Source organism: Hordeum vulgare, chromosome 2H, assembly GCF_904849725.1.
Source record: "Hordeum vulgare subsp. vulgare chromosome 2H, MorexV3_pseudomolecules_assembly, whole genome shotgun sequence".
NCBI classification, from domain to species: Eukaryota; Viridiplantae; Streptophyta; class Magnoliopsida; order Poales; family Poaceae; genus Hordeum; species Hordeum vulgare.
Genome location: NC_058519.1, coordinates 460,543,387 through 460,550,216, shown reverse-complemented (window position 1 = coordinate 460,550,216; position 6,830 = coordinate 460,543,387). Strand labels below are relative to the sequence as shown.

General features: G+C 43.2%; 1 pseudogene; it reads right to left on the bottom strand.

The window, feature by feature from the left end:
- Positions 1 to 612: 612 nt before the first annotated feature.
- Positions 613 to 6,830, bottom strand: LOC123428199 (annotated as a pseudogene).

Genomic DNA, 6,830 nt, shown 5'->3' with positions numbered 1-6,830 from the left:
CTTTTTCTCTTTCTTTTTTGCGACGGAATGGGGTGGAGAATTTTGTAGACGGCCTTTAGTAAATAGCCCAGTATTTTTCTTATTCGATATAATCCGGCTGGAATTCTGTTCGGTTGATAAAAGGGAACCAAGGAATTCCACATAGCAACCACATTTGTGGAAAAGGGAGATGATATGGCACTTACAGAATCGTATAGACTATCTCCGTCTGTGAACTGTGAAACAAAATCCACGTCCGGGGCACAATGCGTGTAAATCGACACAACAAGAACCACGGTGAAGAGGAAATGCCTGGATCTACACCTTCTATGCTTTAGATGGACTAGTAATCTGGCACGTGCAACGCACGTATAATGATAAAAAAATATACTCATTCATTCTTATTAGTAGGTATTATTAAATAAAAACCAAAAGATAACATGATAATGTATTAATATAACAGAATTCATTACACTATTGTCTGTGAATCATTTTTTACAGAGCCTAACCTGTACATCAGGCATTTGTCAAACATAGCTCCCGTATGCTTCTCTACAAACGCTTTGTAGGATTTTCCATCCAGATAGTGTTTGCAAAACAAAGACGGCTCTTCACTCAAAAGATAATAAAGTTTCAAGCATCGCAGATGTCATGAGAACCAGAGATATCATCCTGCTTGACCTGATAAAAACATATAAATTCAAAAATTAAAAAAAAATATGGGGGTATTAATTAGTTTAAGAAAACATTTAAAAAGAGAGCGTACATACTCCATGCTACTAAGGCATAGTATGAAAGTGCATTTCAAAAAAAAAGGCATAGTATGAAAGTGTGTTCATGCTGACCATAGATAATTTTTGTTGTCTCCTTCAACTAAGAAACCTTCAGAAAAATTTTGGCTTCTTTATTACATTTCTCTTAACACAAAAGACAAAACTAAAAAGTCTTATTGATTCGCTGGTCTGCACAAATATTGTAAGCATGCTCCCAGGCAACTATTTTGAAACATGAACACGATTGGAGTCCTGCTAACGGATAGGAAAATTATAATTGATAATTAAAAGGAATTGTGTGATCCAGCCACTAATGGTGGATACAAAGATATAATCCCGAAGCAGCACTTGTATGCAATTAAACTCATCTCCTAAAGTCCGAGGATATGATCATGGGAATCCTCCAAAGAATCAGTGAATTTCAGTCCAAGGATTTCACCAGCTAAACTCATCGTTATGTGGAAATTTTAGAGGCCACCATACAACATGCAAAACTCATCGTTTATCATCCGATGGGTAAAAGAGAAAACAAGAAAGGCCTAGCAAGTCATAAAGGAGATTAAATGGTGCATTGAACATCGCCAGGGTGAAAATACATCAATTGATTCTGAAAGAAACATAATACAGTACACATGATTCGCACCTGAGAACGTTGTTGCTTTGATTTCTGGGATGGTGATTGTGAGGCAACATACTTCAAAACATCAAAGAAGGTATTCTGTCCAACAGCAGCAACCTTCTGGACATAAACGACAACAACATCGCTGGCACGAGCTCTGAACTCAAGCAAATTACGGTCAATTTCATTCTCATGCTGTCAAATGTATGGCTTAATGAAAGTCCCATAAATGTAGGTAGTCCCCTGCAATGAAAGCACAGATCAGTTAAATGTGCAGAAAAATCTGCAAAATAGAAGTTGTAAGGGACATATCTAGTACCTTTGTCCTGGGGTACCACAAGTATATAAAGAACAACAGCTTTGCCTCTGAGTAAAATGGTAGCCTTCAACATGATAATATTGATGTTAGGAACTTGTCCAAAGAGAAGATGAAAGAATGCAACCCTTGGTAGCCTTACCATGATATTGTTAAATCTCCAAACTATTTCCCTAGGTTAGTGCTGTGAACTTCTAATCATACAACAGAAGGAGCCAGCTTACCAGTACTGACACCATATTATGAGTTGATCGATCTCAGGTTTGTTCAGTTCGACAGTCTTGTAGCAATCGTATGCAGGATACGCATAGCCGAAAACCAGCCTACATGTAAATTGTGCATCAAACACCAAAACATAAAATGGAAGTGTTTATGTTTATTGACTACTAAACATAATATACATGCTTTATTATCGAGTTCTTTCCCACGTGATTTGGCTTAGACAAAGAAATTGTTTTATTTTACACTTTGATCCACTTCACAAATAATCCACAAAGTGGAGCAGCTAGCCATTTTGAAGATGCACTGAAGTTGAGCTTCTCAGCATCCTTTGTGCTCGAAAGAACACGAACAAACAAGGCCTAATATGGAGGCAGATCTCGATAAAAGATGTCGGTGGATGCAATGTTGGTTATATTTGTGAGCTTGTTTGAAATCAAGCATGAAAAGTGAGTTCGACATGAGCTGGCAGAAAACCGAATTAAAATCAACGTGCGAAAACAACAATACATTATCCGACCGTAAGCATTTCTTGGAATTGACCATCAGACAAGAATATTAAAAAAGAGAAATAAATCTGTATAAGAATATAAGCGAAGAGAACATTTGACCGTTGTGCAACGCATTGAAAAATTTATCCCATGCTCCTCGACCTCGAGGCAATAAAACATGTACTCGTATAAATAAACTTGTGAATTCGTGTGGCTCGTATTTCACGCCGGGGAAGGGGGTGACAAATCGACAGGAAGCAAGGCATCTCCCGATTTGTTTTTTTAAATAAAGCGAGCCCTCTGAACAGGCACCAACCAGCAACCAATGCATTACTATTATTCTGAAGAAAAATCAAAAGAAAAGCCGCATGCCTATGCCGCCTCGGATCAGTTTCTTTCCAAACCCAAGATGACAAATTTGGCAGGACCACGCTTTCAAATTTCAAGATTCAAACGGAGGGGGGAGGTGGCCGCTTACAGGAGGATCCTGGAGACGAAGCCGCCCATAATCTTCTCCGACGGACCGTCTGCGCACAGCACCCAGATCCAGAGCACGGGTCAGAGGACGCCGCCGACGCCGGAAAGGAGACGGCGCGGGCCGCGGGGGGAAACCTGACTCAAGAGGAATCTGGACGGAGGGCGGACGGAGGTGGGCGCCGCGTGACCGACGGTGGAGACGGCCGTCCGGGTGCTCGCGCGCCTCCCCCTCCTGCCTGCCTCTAGGGACCGGAGGCTAAATATACCCCGGAATGCGGTGGAAGGGAATGCGGGGAGGGAGAGGGAGATCCCGAGGAGAGGCGAGGCGAGGAGAGCAAGCCGGAGAAACCTGGAACGGCGGCTTGGTGGGGCGCTGGATCTGAGGAAGGAAGAAGAAACGGAGACGCTCGAGTGTGTTGGGCGAGCGGCGCGGTGGCCGAGTGGGGCGCGGCAGGCGGGGAGCGTCGCGTGGGCAGATGGTCCCGTGATGCTGGTGGCTGGATGGTCCCGTGATTACAGGGGACGTTGCTGGGCATTTTCTCCTTTTTTTTCTTTTCTTGCGTGATTGGAAGTTTCCTTGGTGGAGTATGTTCAGCCAATTGTAATTGCTAAGTACACCCAGCAGACGGTGGATTAACGAGGGCTGTTAGATTAAGATCTGTGGGATTAATCGTAGGGTGCTGATTGGTTGTTGTTTTTTGTGGAACGTTTGATGGGGTGTATGTAGTGTAATTCTTGTTGGATTGTTTAATAGTAGTATAGATATGCATAGACATGGCAAACAACCAAAAGGGTGAAATTTACATTTTTCAAGCAAGAATAAGCATGACTGGTCAGCTAAAATAAACAGGGAATGGAACTAGTAGTATTTCTTTAAAGCGTCGTCGAAAAGGGTAACCCCATCATTTGATCCCCTGCTGAGTTGCCCAGCTCGGTAGCCATCAAATCGGAATGCCGCCTTATCCTTCCTAGGTTGGCACAATTTGTTTAAGCTTAGTGGAAACCAAAAGTAAAATGGTACGGCGCAGAGAATTCACACGGTATAATGCTTAAATAGCTGGAAAAGAATCGAGGAAAAGAGCAATGACAATTAGCATAATTAAGCTGGCGGGAGGGCAGCCATCTTTGACTCGTCCTGAAGATTCATCTGAGTTTACCCACGCAAAATGAAATCAACGATAAAGGGTTTTTCTCGCTTTGTACTATAAAGCAACTATCCGATACATCTAGCTCGCTGGGACCGTGGCACAAACAAACCTAAAAAGAAAAAAAAGAAAAAAAACAAATACGGACACCGGTAGATTGACAAAGAAAAGAAGACCGGCAATAGTTGCACTCACCGGAGAAGTACCACCGCATCCCCAGCATACCAAAGCGTCGCGCACCAAACAACACCTTAAAAACAAATGCGACGATGCCGCCATTGTTGCCTGAACAAGTCCTAAGGTTTTCCCCGGTACGCGGAGGGAGTGGACGAGGAATATACCCCACGCCCTTCACGAAGGTCCGACGACGCTCGAAGTCCTCACCGCGTCGGTGCCGGGCAAGCCGCGAGGGATTTCTCCCGATCCACAATGACCACCACCACCCCCACACACACTTCGTAGTGCACTACCCGCTCATCCGTCCACCAGCCTGTGCCACCACGGTTACCGGACCATCCTCGCCGTCACTCTAGAGCTGCCAACACGAAGCCTCGAGGGGGAAAGGAGAAAACGGCCACGGGAGCAGCCACAACTCGATCGGAGGGAGGGGACCACCTCCACCGCCTATGCGGAGCCGACAAACGTGGCGACGAGGACTTGTCAGGCCCTGATGGCCCGGCCGGGCCCCACTTAGGCCCATACAGTCCCTCTCCCCGCGCTGCAACTCGTCGACCGACGAGGTGGTCATCGCCTGCAGACTGTCATCGCCTCGACCCACCACCAAGGAGCGACATCACCGAGGGCCGAGCTGTCGACCTTCCCAAACCCAGATGAAGCCCAAACAGGCCCAAATCTAGGTCGAGCGGGCGCCGCCAGCCGCTAGCGCCACCGCGCCGCCCCGTTGTGTTGTCGCGTCGAGACACTACTAGGAGAAACCCTAGCGGTAGCGCGGGTCAGGAACCTATCAGTAGAGCGGGGTGTCGTGCTACTGCTACGGTGCTACAACTAACATTTAGTAGTAGCGCGGACAGCCCGCGGTACTGCTAACTAGGTTAGCATTAGCGTGCTTTCGTAACAAGCGCCACTACTATCCTGCAAAAGCATTAGCAAGCTCTTAGAAGCCGCACCACTACTAAAGGGCGTATTTCTTTTTTTTCATATTTGTATTATGTTTACACACAATTATACTAATTAATATACAACATCAATAACAATTATGCAAACACAACATTTAGATTAAAGTGGATGGGTGCAAGTGATCAAGTTGGGTTAGAAGGAAAATATGATGTGCGCAACATCATATTTTCCTTCTAACCCAACTTAATCACTTGCACCCATCCACTTTAATATAATATGTGTCATATAACTTATGGTCTTCTTAATCATCTAACAACTCATCACCTCTTAATCATCTAATAACTCATCATCCTTTCAATCATCTAACAACTTATCATCATCTTAATCATCTAACAATTTATCATCATCCTCATCATCTAATCATTAGTACATAATGTCATAAACTAAAAAAGGTCATCTCTCTTGGCTAAAACATATTATTCTCTCCTAGGTAGAACCTACTACTCTCTACTCGGTAAAATAACATAAAAACCGTAAGCTCCACCCCCCCCCCCAATGTGAAGAATAGAGATCCACCTATCTTCGACAAGTGGCATGCGCAAATGCTTCGCGTCTCCACCAAGTAGTTGTCGGTGGCTTTTCATTAAATTGTTAAATCCTTTAAATTTCAGGCTTTCATCCCTTCTAGAAAGCGAGTATGCATTGCGGAAACATATAGGCCATCGCGGCCGTAAGTTGATAACATTCAAATGACGACCTTCTATAGTCATCAGTTGAGGCACAACCTCTTGTGGGAATTTTGTTGAAGAACATAATAATATAGTTAGCAATCTAGTTTTCCTTAAAAAATTATGTATGCAAAAGATGAACTAATTAATGACACAACGGTAAAAAATAATCTTACCATGATATCTACATCGAAATTATTAGGGTTCAACTCATGCACTAGTGCCACGTATTTAGAATAACTTTCGCTAATATCTTCATAATTGTTCTTATAAAAACAACATCATCAATAAATGAGATGAGATGGTTTTTCTCCAACCAAGTTAGATCGGAGCCAGGAGTGTAGTAGGTCTTGTCTACTATCTTTTGAGTTTTTTAAGGAGAGAAATAAGCTGTCAATTAAAAATAAAGAAGTTAAGTAGGGACGAACACAAACTATTTTTACATAAAAAATACAAATCACTTAACAAATATGGTTACCAAACTCACATTGAGGTAAAACTAAAAACATATTGACATCCACCCAAATGTCGATATTACTTTCAATATCATCTTCACGACGAATATTGAATATTATTTTCATATCCTCCTAAAATCCATATGCCTTGCCTAGAGCTTCCCAAGTTGAGCAACCAAAATGCGAGTGATTAATTGCATTGCATAGTGTAACCAGAAACGTCAAACCATGTTTAGTCCTTAGGCGAGCTCTCTTCGTCTCCATGTTCTTCATTTCTTGAAAACTGGGCTTCTCCAAGACATACGGTCTTGCATGGAAAGGGATGCACTAGTCGAATTGTAAAAAACCAGAAATTACACGTTGAAGCAAAGAAACAAAAAGCAAAGAAGCAAAAAATAGTGGTCATTGTTGCGTACCGTAAAAACATCCAAAGTCTCGTCAAGCTGGATGGTGAAGAACCTGTCGTTTCGTAGGTGAGGCTGGCGGTCGCACAGACCCCAATTTTCACCGCAATAATCACACTCAAGGATCCCGTCGTCGTCAGACGACAT